Consider the following 15567-nt stretch of genomic DNA (forward strand, 5'->3'; position numbering starts at 1 on the left):
GAAAAGATTAGACAAATGGCTAACTAGAAAACCAGTGTAGACAAGTCCTTAAATGACCTGATGGAGTTGAAAACCATGGTATGAGAACTACGTGATGAATGCACAAGCTTCAGGAGCTGATTCGATCAACTGGAAGAAAGGGTATCAGTGACTGAAGATCAAATGAATGAAATGAAGCAAGAAGAGAAGTTTAGAGGAAAAAGAGTAAAAAGAAATCAACAAAGCCTCTAAGAAATATGGGACTACGTGAAAAGACCAAATCTCCGTCTGACTGGTGTACGGAAAGTGACAGGTAGAATGGAACCAAGTTGGAAAACACTCTGCAGGATATTATCCAGGAGAACTTCTCCAACCTAGCAAGGCAGGCCAACGTTCAAATTTAGGAAATACAGAGAATGCCACAAAGATTCTCCTCGAGAAGAGAAACTCCAAGACACATTATTGTCAGATTCACGAAAGTTGAAATGAAGGAAAAAATGTTAAGGGCAGCCAGAGAGAAAGGTCGGGTTACCCACAAAGGGAAACCCATCAGACTAATAGTGGATCTCTCAGCAGAACTCCTCCAAGCCCAAAGAAAGTGGACGCCAATATTCAACATTCTTAAAGAAAAGAATTTTCAACCCAGAATTTCATATCCAGCCAAACTAAGCTTCATAAGTGAAGGAGAAATAAAATCCTTTACAGACAAGCAGATGCCGAGAGATTTTGTCACCACCAGGCCTGCCCTACAAGAGCTCCTAAAGGAAGCACTAAACCTGGAAAGGAACAACCAGAACCAGCCACTGCAAAAACATGCCAAATTGTAAAAACCATCGATACTAGGAAGAAACTGCATCAACTAATGAGCAAAATAACCAGCTAACATCATAATGAGAGGATCATGTTCACACATAACAATATTAACCTTAAATGTAAATAGATTAAATGCTCCAATTAAAAGACACTGACTGGCAGAAAGGATAAAGAGTTAAGACCCATCAGTGTGCTATATTCAGGAGACTCATCTCACATGCAGAGACACACATAGGCTCAAAATAAAGGTATGGAGGAAGATCTACCAAGCAAATGGAAAACAAAAAAGACTGGGGTTGCAATCCTAGTCTCTAATAAAACGGACTTTAAACCAACAAAGATGAAAAGAGACAAAGAAAGCCATTACATAATGATAAAGGAATCAATTCAACAAGAAGAGCTAACTATCCTAAATATATATGCACCCAATACAGGCACACCCAGATTCATAAAGCAAGTCCTTAGAGACCTACAAAGAGACTTAGACTCCCACACAATAATAATGAGAGACTTTAACACCCCACTGTCAACATTACACAGATCAATGAGATAGAAAGTTAACAAGGATATCCAGGAATTGAACTCAGCTCTGCACCAAGTGGACCTAATAGACATCTACAGAATTCTCCACCCCAAATGAATGATATACATTCTTCTCAGCACCACATCACACTTATTCCAAAATTGACCACATAGTTGGAGGTAAAGCACTCCTCAGCAAATGTAAAAGAACAGAAATTATAACAAACTGTCTCTCAGACCACAGTGCAATCAAACTAGAACTCAGGATTAAGAAACTCACTCAAAACTGTTCAACTCCATGGAAACTGAGCAACCTGCTCCTGAATGACTACTGGGTACATAATGAAATGAAGGCAGAAATAAAGACATTCTTTGAAGCCAAGACTCCTGAGACTAAACGAGAAAGAAGTTGAATCCATGAATAGACCAATAACAGGCTCTGAAATTGGGGCAATAATTAATAGCCTACCAACCAAAAAAAGTCCAGGACCAGACGGATTCACAGGCGAATTCTACCAGAGGTACAAGGAGGAGCTGGTACCATTCCTTCTGAAACTATTCCAATCAATAGAAAAAGAGGGAATCCTCCCTAACTCATTTTATGAGGCCAGCATCTCCCTGATACCAAAGCCTTGCAGAGGCACAACACAAAAAGAGAATTTTAGGCCAATATCCCTGATGAACATTGATGCAAAAATCCTCAATAAAATACTGCAAACCAAATTCAACAGCACATCAAAAAGCTTATCCACCATGATCAAGTGGGCTTCGTCCCTGGGATGCAAGGCTGGTTCAACATATGCAAATCAGTAAATGTAATCCAGCATATAAACAAAATCAAAGACAAAAACCGCATGATTATCTCAATAGATGCAGAAAAGGCCTTTGATGAAATTCAACAGCCCTTCATGCTAAAAACTCTCAATAAATTAGGTATTGATGGGACATATCTCAAAATAATAAGAGCTATTTATGACAAACCCACAGCCAGTATCATATTGAATGGGCAAAACCTGCAAGCATTCCCTTTGAAAACTGGCACAAGACAGGGATGCCCTCTTCCACCACTCCTATTCAACATAGTGTTGGAAGTTCTGACCAGGGCAATCAGGCATGAGAAAGAAATAAAGGGTATTCAATTAGGAAAAGAGAAAGTCAAATTGTCCCTGTTTGCAGATGACATGATTGTATATTTAGAAAACCCCATTGTCTCAGCCCAAAATCTCCTTACACTGATAAGTAACTTCAGCAAAGTCTCAGGATACAAAATCAGTGTGCAAAAATCATAAGCATTCTTCTACACCAACAACAGACAAACAGAGAGCTAAACCATGAGTGCACTGCCATTTGCAATTGCTTCAAAGAGAATGAAATACCTAGGAATCCAACTTACAAGGGATGTAAAGGACCTCTTCAAGGAGAACTACAAACCACTGCTCAATGAAATAAAAGAGGATGCAAACAAATGGAAGAACATTCCATGCTTATGGATAGGAAGAATTAATATCATGAACATGGCCATACTGCCCAAGGTAATTTATAGATTCAATGCCATCCCCATCAAGCTGCCAATGACTTTCTTCACAGAATTGGAAAAAAACTACTTTAAAGTTCATATGCAACCAAAAAAGAGCCCACATTGGCAAGATAGTCCTAAGCCAAAAGAACAAAGCTTGAGGCATCACGCTCCCTGTCTTCAATCTATACTACAAGGCTACAGTAACCAAAACAGCTGGTACTGGTACCAAAACAGAGATATAGACCAATAGAACAGAACAGAGCCCTCAGAAATAACACCACACATCTACAACCATCTGGTCTTTGACAAACCTGACAAAAACAAAAAATGGGGAAAGGATTCCCTAGTTAATAAATGGTGCTGGGAAAATTGACTAGCCATAAGTAGAAAGCTGAAACTGGATCCTTTCCTTACACCTTATACAAATATTAATTCAAGATGGATTAAAGACTTAAATGTTAGATCTAAAACCATAAAAACCCTAGAAGAAAACCTAGGCAACACCATTCAGGACATAGGCATGGGCAAGGACTTCATGTCTAAAACACCAAAAGCAATGGCAACAAAAGCCAAAATTTGCAAATGAGATCTAATTAAACTAAAGAGCTTCTGCACAGCAAAAGAAACTATGATCAGAGTGAACAGGTAACCTACAGAATGGGAGAAAATTTTTGCAATCTACTCATCTGACAAAGGGCTAATATTCACAATCTACAGGGAACTCAAACAAACTTTCAAGAAAAAAACAACCCCATCAAAAAGTGGGCAAAGGATATGAACAGACACTTCTCAAAAGAAGACATTTATGCAGCCAAAAGACACATGAAATAATGTTCATCATCACTGGTCATCAGAGAAATGCAAATCAAAACCACAATGAGATACCATCTCACACTAGTTAGAATGGCGATCATTAAAAAGTCAGGAAACAACAGGTGCTGGAGAGAATGTGGAGAAATAGGAACACTTGCACACTGTTGATGGGACTGTAAACTGGTTCAACCATTGTGGAAAACAGTGTGGCGATTCCTTAAGGATCTAGAACTAGAAATACCATTTGACCCAGGCATCCCATTACTGGGTATGTACCCAAAGCATTATAAATCATGCTGCTATAAAGACATATGCACACGTATGTTTATTGCAGTACTATTCACAATAGCAAACACTTGGAACCAACCCAAATGTCCATCAATAATAGACTGGATTAAGAAAATGTGGCACATATACACCATGGAATACTATGCAGCCATAAAAAAGGATGAGTTTGTGTCCTTTGTAGGGACATGGATGAAGCTGGAAACCATCATTCTCAGCAAACTATCACAAAAACCAAACACCATATGTTCTCACTTATAGGTGGGAATTGAACAAGGAGAACACTTGGACACAGGAAGGGGAACATCACACACTGGGGCCTGTCATGGGGTGAGGGGAGGGGGCAGGGATAGCATTAGGAGTTATACCTAATGTAAATGACGAATTAATGGGTGCAGCACACCAACATGGCACATGTATACATATGTAACATACCTGCACCTTGTGCACATGTATCCTAGAACTTAAAGTATAATAATAATAATAATAAAAAAGAGAGTGATGATGAAAAACTCACTTCCTAGTAGCACATTTATCCCTGTATAACTCTGTCACCACTCTTCTCCCATCTGATCTTTTGTCTTAGGAAATCTAAACTCAGCAGGATCAGCTTGGACAGGTGCAGATTCACTGAAGTGAAGGTTAGCGAATTCACACACTTCCAAGACATTACAATGCAGTTTTAAACTGTTATCTTTTACCATTTTAGGTGTCAGATTAAATTTAAGTTAATTCCCGTATAACTTAAACACAGGAATTAAAATAGCTTTCTAAACCTAATGTTGTGTAGTACCTTGGAGTATCTAAAGTTCTCGCACATACATCATTGTATTTAATCCTCTGAAAATTGTGTAAGTAGGTGTTATAGAGGAAGTACATGCTGTTATTACCTTGGTTGTAGGATGAGGAAGCCCAGAGACAGACCAGTTTAGTCGATTAAATTTAAAAGGCAAGTTGAATGGGCTAGAACCTGGGTCATCTAGTTAATACAGGCTTTAAGTGTTTTTTCTATTGGAGCAGAAAAACCAATATATCTAAACATAATTGTTCACTTGACTTTTCAGTGTAAAGAAGAGTTACTCCAAAAATAAAAACCAACACATTATAAACTGCTCTCTAGATGGCAAAAAAAAAAAAGAGTAGTAATGTGAGAATATTATAGTACATAGTCCTAGAAAGCTCAATATTTCTATTGTCTCAAGGGAAATGTCTCAAAGAGGCCAGAAACTCAAGCCAGATATTTTCCTGTAGAAAAAGGTGAGGATGTTTTCAAAAACTGAGTTTTATTATTAGCTGAAAAGAAAGATAAAATAGTGCTCAATCTGTATTTGGGGAAATCCCAAAACAGCCTATAGTTCCGTATGCTCTGAGAACTTTCTCTACAGAGGATTTCCTGCAATTGACAAACACATAAATAATTTCTGCAAAAATGCAGTCCCATATGTCACAGCTTTCTTGTTTTGAATGAAAGAAAATCCATTTGTGAGTGGGTTAGGTTTTCTACATACCAAAAGTTATTTATTCAATTTTTTTAGAGTTTCTATTATGTTGCTTCCTCCTCTGGATGCAGAACATACCTATTTCAACAGTGAAGGAAAAGATGCTGAGCTCTGGCTATAAATATTTTATCGTATATAGAGACAAAGATCACAGCGGGGCAGATGAGTAGCAGGAAACAAATGTGATGTTGTTTTCAAATCCTCAGAGGAGGTTTATATTAAACTGTCTCTGCCAGCTTGTTTTCTGCTTGGCTTTTACACTGTCAAACCCAGTAATGGAACCCTTTTGTGTACTTGGAGTTCACCTACTGGATGAGGAATGCAGCATCTAACTGAAAGTGTTAAAATTATCCATGTTATAAAGTATACACACAAAAAGTGGCAGAGTGATGAAGACATATTTCTAAGAAGGATGATCCATATTGGATTTTTTTTGGAAAGGTTCTATCCTAGTAAAGACAATAGGTTGAAAAAAATGTTGTATGTTGAGTTTTCTCAATTCAGTTTCTTCTTTTTCTCCTCTTACTCTAATGTCTCAGAGTTGTTGGAATGTTTTAACTTAGTAGGATTTAGCATCTTTCATGATTTCATAACCCACTGGAGTTTATTTGGCCAGAACTCAATATTAATGAGAACAAGGTCTTGAGCCCATTCTCCTTGAGGGGAGGACAAAGTCCTATTTTCCTAACATAATGGCACAGATGACGCATCAAACCTACTACTCACAAAATTGCATCTCTTGTTATAAGGAAAAGTGGATGAGAGGGTGACTAATACACCAACTTTTCCAAAATTGCAGATCTGATGGAACCCTTCCTGTCTCTAAATTACCTTGAAATGTATTTGCATAAGGGGCTGCCATCCTTGAATGACAGGAGGGGAAAAAAGAATGCAGAGACTGTTTATACTAGTAGAGCTGATAGTAAATCTTCCTACTGTTTTATATACAATAGAATTTTAGAGTTTAAAAATTTTAAAGTTTAAATTTCAGAGTTTTAAAACTCTAAAGTTCTATTGTATATAAAACAGAAGAAGGTTCATTAACTCTGAGATATGAATATATTATTTATATTGGTCACTTACCAATGTGCCTAATAATATATTCATATCTCAGAGTCAGGTGCCGTGTTTTGAATGTATATTATGAATGAGCATCTGATGGCCAACATCCCCAATATAGGAGTAAAATATCCAGAGAATCTATGTAAATAAAGTACAAAATGGTGGCCAGGCACGGTGGCTCAGGCCTGTAATCCCAGCACTTTGGGAGGCCAAGGCAGGTGGATCACCTGAGGTAAGGAGTTCGAGACCAGCCTGGCCAACATGGTGAAACCCTGTCTCTACTAAAAATACAAAAATTAGCCAAGCATGGTGGCAGGTACTTGTAATCCCAGCTACTCGGGAGGCTGAGGCAGGAGAATCACTTGAACCTGGGAGGTGGAGGTTGCAGTGAGCCAAAATGGTGCCACTGCACTCCAGCCTGGGCAACAGAGTGAGACTTGTTCCTTGGTCTCAAAAACAAAACAAAACAAGAAGACAAAAACAAAGTGGCATAAACTTATGTGAAAGCTTAGTTATGCTTCTCTGATGAATGTACCCCTTTTTATAACACACACACACATATCAAACCATAGAGATGCTTATCTTACATGTAAATCAAAATGTGAGTAAGCTAGGACGTTTAGGATTGTTTGTTTGCTTGTTTCTTTTTCAAATTATTCACAGATATCAGGCCACTGATTTTTGGCTTGAAGAGCTAAATTCAGTGACTAAAATGCTGCTTAGAGTGGTTTTGTACTTGGTAAAAAATGCACACTAATTTTTCTTACTATTAATTATTGGCCAGGTACTCTGTGTAGGCTATTTTATAGAAAATGGTATTCTTCTCCGTCTTTCAGATGAGTAAATAATCTCAGGGAATAATAAATTGCCTCAAATCGTGCACCTAGTAAAAGTTGGAGCCAGTCTGTGGATACAAAGCCAACTCCTTCCTCTTGAAGGTTGGAAATGCAAATACTAAATTTAATTGACATCTGTACCTTTTGTTAAAATGTGCATTATCAACATGTTCAGAATGGTATAGCTGTTATCTGAACATAATCTACTAATATTCAGCATTCAGATTTCTTTTTTTTTTTTTTTTTTTTTGAGATAAAGTCTGGCTCTGTCACCCAGGCTGGAGTACAGTGGTGTGATCTCAGCTCACTGCAACCTCTACCTCCCAGGCTCAAGCCATCCCCCTACCCCAGCCCTCCCAAGTAGCTGGGACTACAGGCATGCACCACCACACCCAGCTCATTTTTGTATTTTTTGTGGAGGCGGGGTTTCGCCATGTTACTCAGGCTGGTCTCAAACTCATGAGCTCAGGTGATCAGCTTGCCGCTGCCTTCCAAAGTGCTGGGATTACAGGGTGAGCTACCACACCCAGGCCCCAGATTGCTTTTTAAAAGTCAGTAATAGTAATATGGCTTTAGCAGAGATATATAGGTAAAGGCTTCTTAATGGCATGTTTTAAGAGGAAGAAATATGAGAGGAGAGTTTTAGTGATGATTTGAGAATGGCTTAAAGTAATTTTACGATATCTAATATTTCTTTGATTAATTTGGCTATTTATAGTGTAAATAGAAAATTAAAAGTAGCACGAATTCTTAGAAAATAAACTCAAAATGGTTATATAGAAAATGTAATAGAATGATGCTAACAAAATACAGAAATTTACAAAATGTGTTTAGTTTTATTTTTCTGGATCAAAGTATTACTTCTGTCAAATATATTGAATTATCTTATTATTATGCAGTAGACCCACATGATTATATCAATTTTAAAATTGCATTCCTTGACAAGGTGACTTGTTTGCTGATACTCTAAACTATTTGAATGGGGTATCGAAAGATACAGAAAAGAAATTACGTCTACTTGTATTTTAGCCTATTTTGAACTAATTTAAAAGCAGCTGGCTGAACCATCCTTCTAGAATTTCCTGTTGCCTGTGTAAGGCATTGCCTTTTACTAAGCCCTACAGATCCTAGCAATAATAGTTTAAAACACAGAGCATCCTTTTGAGAAGATAATTTTAGCAACAAATCACTTTCTATGAAGTACAAGTAACTCAATGTTAAAGGTAATTATTTTAAAATATTGACAAGTAAACTAAATTGGAAAATATTTCTAAGGGGGCCATAAACATTTTTCAAACGCACTGGAAAATAGACATGTAAAGTGTGATCCCTCCATTGTACCTCTCACAGGGTACTTGCATTTTTACAGAAAATACAAGGAACTAAGTATGGACCTTCTGTACTTGCAGTTAACTGGTGTATATAATGAAATAAAAGCTGGTATTTCTTATTCTTTTCCAAAGAGAAAAATGGAGCAATTTTCTAGGAATTTAGGTTGACCTATAACGGACAAGGCAAACTATTAACCTATAATTATTTTCAGGGAAATTTTCTTTGAACTTGTCTGAAAATTGGAGGAGCAATAATTAATATTATGCAGAAGAAAATACCTGGGCTCTGGAATTTCATTTTTTTATAGATATGTCATAATTGTACATATTTTGGGGATGTTTGTGATGTTTTGGTATGTGTATACAATGTGAAAATAAAGTCAAGGTAATTAAGATGTCCATCACCTCAAACGTTTATCTTTTCTTTGTACTGGGAACATTACAATTCTCTTCTAGTTATTTTGAAATATACAGTAAATTACTGTTAACTGTAATTTTCCTACGGCACTACCAAATATTAGAACTTATCCCTTCTATCTAACTGTATTTTTATACTCATTAATCAACTTCTTCTCATTTCTCTTGCTCCCTACTTTCCTTTCCAGTCTCTGGAAATCATAATTCTACCATCTACCTCCATGAGGTCTACATTTTTGTAGCTCCCATGTGTGAGTGAGAACATTTTCTTTGCCTGGCTTGTTTCACTTAATGTAATAACCTGCAGTTCCATCCATATTGCTGCCAATGACAGAAATTAATTTCTTTTTATGGTTGAATAGTATTTAAATGTATACGTATACCATATTTTCTTTATCCATTCTTTCAGTGATGGAAACTTAGGTTGGTTCCATATCTTGGCTATTATGAATAGCACTGAAATAAACATGGATGTGGAGATATCTATTCAATACATTGATTTCCTTTCTTTTGATATATACTCAGCAGTGAGATTGCTGGATTGTATGGTAGTTCTATTTTTCATTTTTTGAGAAACCTACATGCCGTTTTCCATAATGGCTGTATTACTTTACATTCCCACCAACAGCGTACAAGTATTTTCCTCTCTCCGCATCCTTGCCAGCATTTGTTACTTTTTTTTCTTTTTGATAATAGCCATTCTAACTGGATTGAGATAATATCTCATTGTGGTTTTGATTTGCATTTCCCTGATGATTAGTGATGTTGAGCATTTTTTCAAAACCCTGTTGGACATTCGTATGTCTTCTTTTGAGAAATGTCTATTTGGGTCTTTTGTCCATTTTTAATTGGATTATTATTATTTGGATGGTTTGCAAATATTTTCTCGCATATTGTAGATTGCCTCTTCACTTTGTCAATTGTTTCCTTTGCTGTTCAGAAGTTTTTTAGCTTGATGTAATCCCATTTGTCTACTTTTGTTTTTGTTGCCTGTTCTTTTGAGGTCTTACCCCAAAAGTCTTTGCTTAGACCAATGTCTTGTAATGTTTCTTCAATGCTTTCTTCTAGTAGTTTCATAGTTTAGGTTTTACATATAAGTCTTTAATCAATTTTAGGTTGATTTTTGCATATAGTGAGAGAGAAGGGTCTAGTTTCACGTTTCTGTATATGTATATCCAGTTTTCCTAGCATCGTTTATTAAAGAGATTGTCCTTTCCCCAATATATGTTCATGGAGCCTTTGTCAAATTTAGTTGCCTGTAAGTGTGTGGATTTATTTCTGTGACTTTTATTCTGTTCTATTCATTAGCATGTCTGTTTTCATGCCAGTACCATGTTGGTTTGGTTACTGTAACTTTGTAGTATAATCTGAAATCAAGTACTTGAATGCCTCCAGTTTTATTCTTTATGCTCAGGATCGCTTTAGTTCTTTGGAGTCTTTTGTGTTTCTGCATGAATTTTAGGATTCCTTTTTCTATTTCTGCAAATAATGTTATTAATATTTTGATAGGATTGCTGGAATTTGTGTTTTTAATAGGACAGCAGAGAATATAAAAAATAATATTTATTTTCAGTTCCTGGGTCTTTCATGAAGAATATAAAATCTGTATGCAGTCCCTTTCTACCCTAACTATAATATTTATTATTTACTCATTTAAATGGCAGGGGTATGCTGAACCGTAAACAAGGTTGGGAATTTGTATAATCCTCATATAACTGTGATTCAGCCAATCTGTATATAGTTGATTCTCATTATTTGTGATTTCATATTTACAGATTCACCTTCTCATAGCTTTTACACTTTTGTGCTTAATGTTGGTGATTCCATGGTTTGAAATGGAACCATAGTGTGGGGCTGACATGCTGTCTCATGTTCCTAAGCACAATAGGCTGTCACGTGCCTTATGGAGAAAACACATGTGTTAGAAAATCTTTGTTGAGGCATGAGCTACAGTGCTGTTGATTGTGAGTTCCATCTTAATAAATCAACAATAAGTATACACACTGACACACATAAAATAGAGTTATATATTGATTATTTGACAAAAATATTGGAGCCAGAGACTTGCAGAAACCTAACCCTCTATTTCTCCTAGGAACAATGCATCAGTATTTGCTAACTTAGTGTTTGTGGTGACTTCATAATCATAACTACTGCAAATATCAAGAATTGATTGTATTGAAAATGTATGATTACCAGTTAGTGGGCTAGGCCCCAGAGATTCAGGGAGCAAACAAAGTTCACCATCTATTGGAGAGATGGATTTGTGATAGAATAATTATTCATAGTGGAGAAAATGCTGTGGTACAGATGCAGCCAAGATACTAAGAGGAGTCTAATCCTCCCTGAGGTGTCCAGGTAATAATATACAGATCCGTAGCTGCATGCCTGAGAAAATGACAGAAACAGTACAAAGGAATGCACTGCATGTAGGAGAATGTAAAGTAAATGTGGCCATATGTTTTGTTTATTTTTAAGCACAGCATAATGTTAGTGGGGTTCTGAGTCATTTTGATACTATATTGTTACAGAAATACATTGTGGTGAAATGCTTCCACCTCTTGCCAAAATGAACACTGAGAAAAAATGAAGAAGACTGACAAGCACCAACGAAAAGCTGCAAAATAGAAACAGCCACACTCCTCTGGAGTCTTTAATTCATCCACAGCCATCATATAAAGGTAGGGGAATAAATTACCTTATGGTTTTGTCCTTTTAAAATGTATTTTAAATAGAACAGTACTAAAAACACAGAAACATGCATGTATTGATTCAACCATATTCTCTGGGTTACTGCTAAAGGCCTGCAAACTATTGTAGGTACTGGAAACTAAAAAGGCAAGCTTATGACCTTGCAGAAGCTGACATTCCAGTGGAAAGGGTAAGTAAATAAATGAAAAGGAAACTGACAACCATTGATAATGTTTATGAATACAATAAGCAGGTTAATGAGATAAGGGATGAGGGACTACTTTAGTTTGAGTGTCAGAGCAGAACACTTAGAGAATTTGAGCTGAGAACTGAGTGATAGAAAAAATCCAGCTGAGTAGGGTTTGAAGATTATACCTTCCATGTGTCACGAACCAGGATCCATGTGGATATATTCAAGGTTTGGAAACCAGGCCAATATCACTTTTAAAAAGGGTTTTGGAGAAGCAGGATGTAGGAGATGAAGCTGGAGAGTTGTTTAGATGTGGGAAAGTGTCTTCATTTTATTTTAATAAAGATGGAAGTTATTGGAGAGTCATTAGCAGGTGAATGAAAGAATTTATATTTTTTAAGGCCATTCTTCTTTATTATAGCCAACTAGTATTAATGGGGTTGCAGGAGCTAAAAACAGGGTGCTCTTACCCACATAAAAGATACTGCTGACTTGGCTTAGGGATGTGACATTGGAGATGGATGAATTTGAAAGATATTTGGGCATAGATGACCACCCAAGCTCCTTATAAATCTCCAAATATAATTCTAATTTCCATATGCAGGGTATGCTGTCTATTTGTGTTTTAATACACAATAGTCAGATTGTAATTTATTCCACTATTTCAAAGAACTGTTTATGATGTATATGTCTGTGGTCTGCTTCTGAAACTTAGAGGGTGTTGATGTCAAATTGTGAAAATAAAGAAAATTCTGCCCTGAAATCTCATATTCTAGGCGGGTTATCTTGTAACACTCAGAGACTTGAGCATTCCAGATATGTTTGTAGCTCTTCTCCTGCTTCCTAGATGGCTCCTGACTTCTAAGAACATTGTTGCTCAAGACACTGAGAGGCAGCCTGTGGGAAGGGTGTCCTTCTAGATGAGAAACAAGAGTTTTTTGAGGACTAGTGGCTTAGGTCAGTCAAGCGTAACTTCAAGACTAAAACTTTCATACTGGGTTATTCATAGATGGAATGTTGAAGGGAAAATTAAAATCCAACTTCAAATTGGTGCTTTAAAAAGATGAGAATATATGGATTTAAGCAATGGTTACCAGAGAAACGTATCCTCTGTGCAGTGAGGGTTTCACATCTTGGATTATGTAACCATTGTGCAATGTCCATAGGGGAGGGAAGGGAGGAAAAGAAATGTATGCAATGACCTTGTAGGTCCAAATTTGCAAGAAGCCAACAGCTACTGTTGGAGGGTGGACAACCCTAAAGTCTGTGCTCAGGAGAGTTATTCTTGATAGCTCAACTGAACAGTATTTTAAGATCTCAGCAAAGTGCAGCTTGCTTTCCAATATTCATAACTATCACAAGAAGAGAAAACCAAACACCGCATGTTCTCACTCATAGGTGGGAACTGAACAATGAGCTCACTTGGACTCGGGAAGGGGAACATCACACAATGGGGCCTATCATGGGGAGGGGGGAGGGGGGAGGGATTGCATTGGGGAGTTATACCTGATATAAATGATGAATTGATGGGTGCTGACGAGTTGATGGGTGCAGCACACCAACATGGCACATATATACATATGTAACAAACCTGCACGTTATGCACATGTACCCTAGAACTTAAAGTATAATAAAAAATAAAAAATAAAAAAAACTGTCTGAAATGGTTCTAAAACTTGTATGTTGCAGGAATTCTTCCTTCCTCCACCCCAGATCCTTCTGTAAAGCTTTTGGTCATTAGAAAACAACCCCAATGCAGCAATTATACAGTGCTGGATAATTAAAAAGTCTCATGAGACTCTACAAGTTCACAGGAGAGCCAAGGCTCAAGCTTACTGAGGGGTATTTTGTACCACACAGCTCAGGTAGCTAAAAGCAAGCTTTGTTAACAAGTAAACAGGTGCAAACCATCAATCAGTACAGTTTTGATAAACAGCATAGACAAACTGGTACAGGATGCTGGTGGGGTTTTAGTCTTTTCACAGCACCTTATACATCACTAGCTAGTACATTTCACCTCTGACTTGGCCAAAATCAATACCATGTTTCCAGGTGCCCATCAAGATATGCAAAGAGCTACCCATGGTGCACAAGTTAACCCTCTTCTCATATACTTAGAGAATTGAGCCAGGATGAAAACAGAAGGCCTAAATATGACATACCCCATTCTGTGATTAGTCTTGTCATCCACTGGACTAGATAAAATTCTTTGATTAGCTGGAGAGATCATTAAGAGGCTAGGCCTTTCAAATGGAAGTCAAAGTTCCTTAAGAAATGATTTGATTCTGAAGCAACAAGACTAACATAAACTAGAAAGAGTAATGGTGTCTTAGGTTGATTTGTCCAGAAGCAGAGAGTGAAACAAAAAAAATGGAGTGGTGTTTAATCGGAGGTGATGCCAGCACACATTTGTAGGGTAGTGCAGATGTGAGACAGAGGAAAGAAGGAAGACAAAAAAGGTGCCTTATCATTTCTGTGATCAAGAGGGGTATAATCACATTAGATAACTTTGGGATACAGCACAGAACATAACTTGGATTTATCCCAACCAAGGGCATGGAAATTAGGGTATTTAGCTATCTTCTCCCATCTATCTCGACTAAGGGCTGCTCCCTTAGGTGGAGTGTTAACTCCCTGGTATTTGTAACTTACCATACGTGTAGACCAAGAAAACTCTAGCAGCCAGAGGAAGCCCTCAGGCAGAGTCCCAGATGTTTACTATTGAAAGTCACCATCAGGTCAACTTGCACAACGATAATAACTGCCAATGGGATGAGGACAGAGCACCTACAGTTTCTGCTAGAAGAAGTGACAACAAAGATGATGGTGATGATCATGATCATATGAATAGAGCTATCATTTATTGAGCAACTAGAAGCCAAGTCCTATATTAAATGCTTTACATGTATTTTATCATTTAATTCATATCTGTTGGATATCCACTCTGTGTCAGGTGGAGATATTTATGCATGATTATATATCCATATAATATCACAGTCTTGCAGGATGTATATTATTCCAGTCTTTAATTTAGAGATGACTACACAAGGCTTATCAAGGTTAACCAAATTGTCTGAAATAACATAGGAAATACAGTTGGGATTCAAACCTGGGTTTGTCTGCCTCCTAAAGAGTCCCTTGGCTTAGGCAACATTATAATCCTTAATTAACTAATTAATCATTGATATTTTTCTGACACTCATCTATTAAAAAGTCATCAGGCACTATTTAGATTCTGAGATACAAAACAAAAATTGTCCTTGTTCCCAGGAGTTCTGTGTTTATGGAAGAGAAAGACAAAAAAAAAAAAAAAAACTGTAGTATTATAAGGGCTGTACTAGAAGTATGTTGTAGCTATTGAACATGATCAGGAAAGAGAGTATCACTTGTTGCTATATAACAAATAGCCCTATAACTCAGTGACTTAAAATAATAAGCATGTGTTATTGATCATGAACCTGTGGGTGAGCTGGGGACTTCTATGGACTTGGACTAAGCTTGGCTGATCTTAGCTAGGTTTGCTCTGTAGTCTGCTGACAGGTTGGCTGGGGCTGAATAGTCTCAAATGCTTCACTCCCATGTCTGGTGATTGACTGCAATTGGCTAGGGA

General features: G+C 37.1%; 1 protein-coding gene across 2 annotated transcripts in view; it reads left to right on the top strand.

Annotated features, from left to right (window-relative positions):
• Positions 1–15567, top strand: part of PAK5 (p21 (RAC1) activated kinase 5) — a 308182-nt gene that overhangs the window by 122418 nt on the left and 170197 nt on the right. For both annotated transcript variants that reach the window (XM_023217964.3, XM_023217965.2), the window contains one exon: positions 11608–11757. The gene's annotated coding sequence lies outside the window, so the exon portion shown is untranslated. The remainder of the gene's footprint in view (positions 1–11607; positions 11758–15567) is intronic.

This window comes from Piliocolobus tephrosceles, chromosome 20 (assembly GCF_002776525.5).
Source record: "Piliocolobus tephrosceles isolate RC106 chromosome 20, ASM277652v3, whole genome shotgun sequence".
NCBI lineage: Eukaryota > Metazoa > Chordata > Mammalia > Primates > Cercopithecidae > Piliocolobus > Piliocolobus tephrosceles.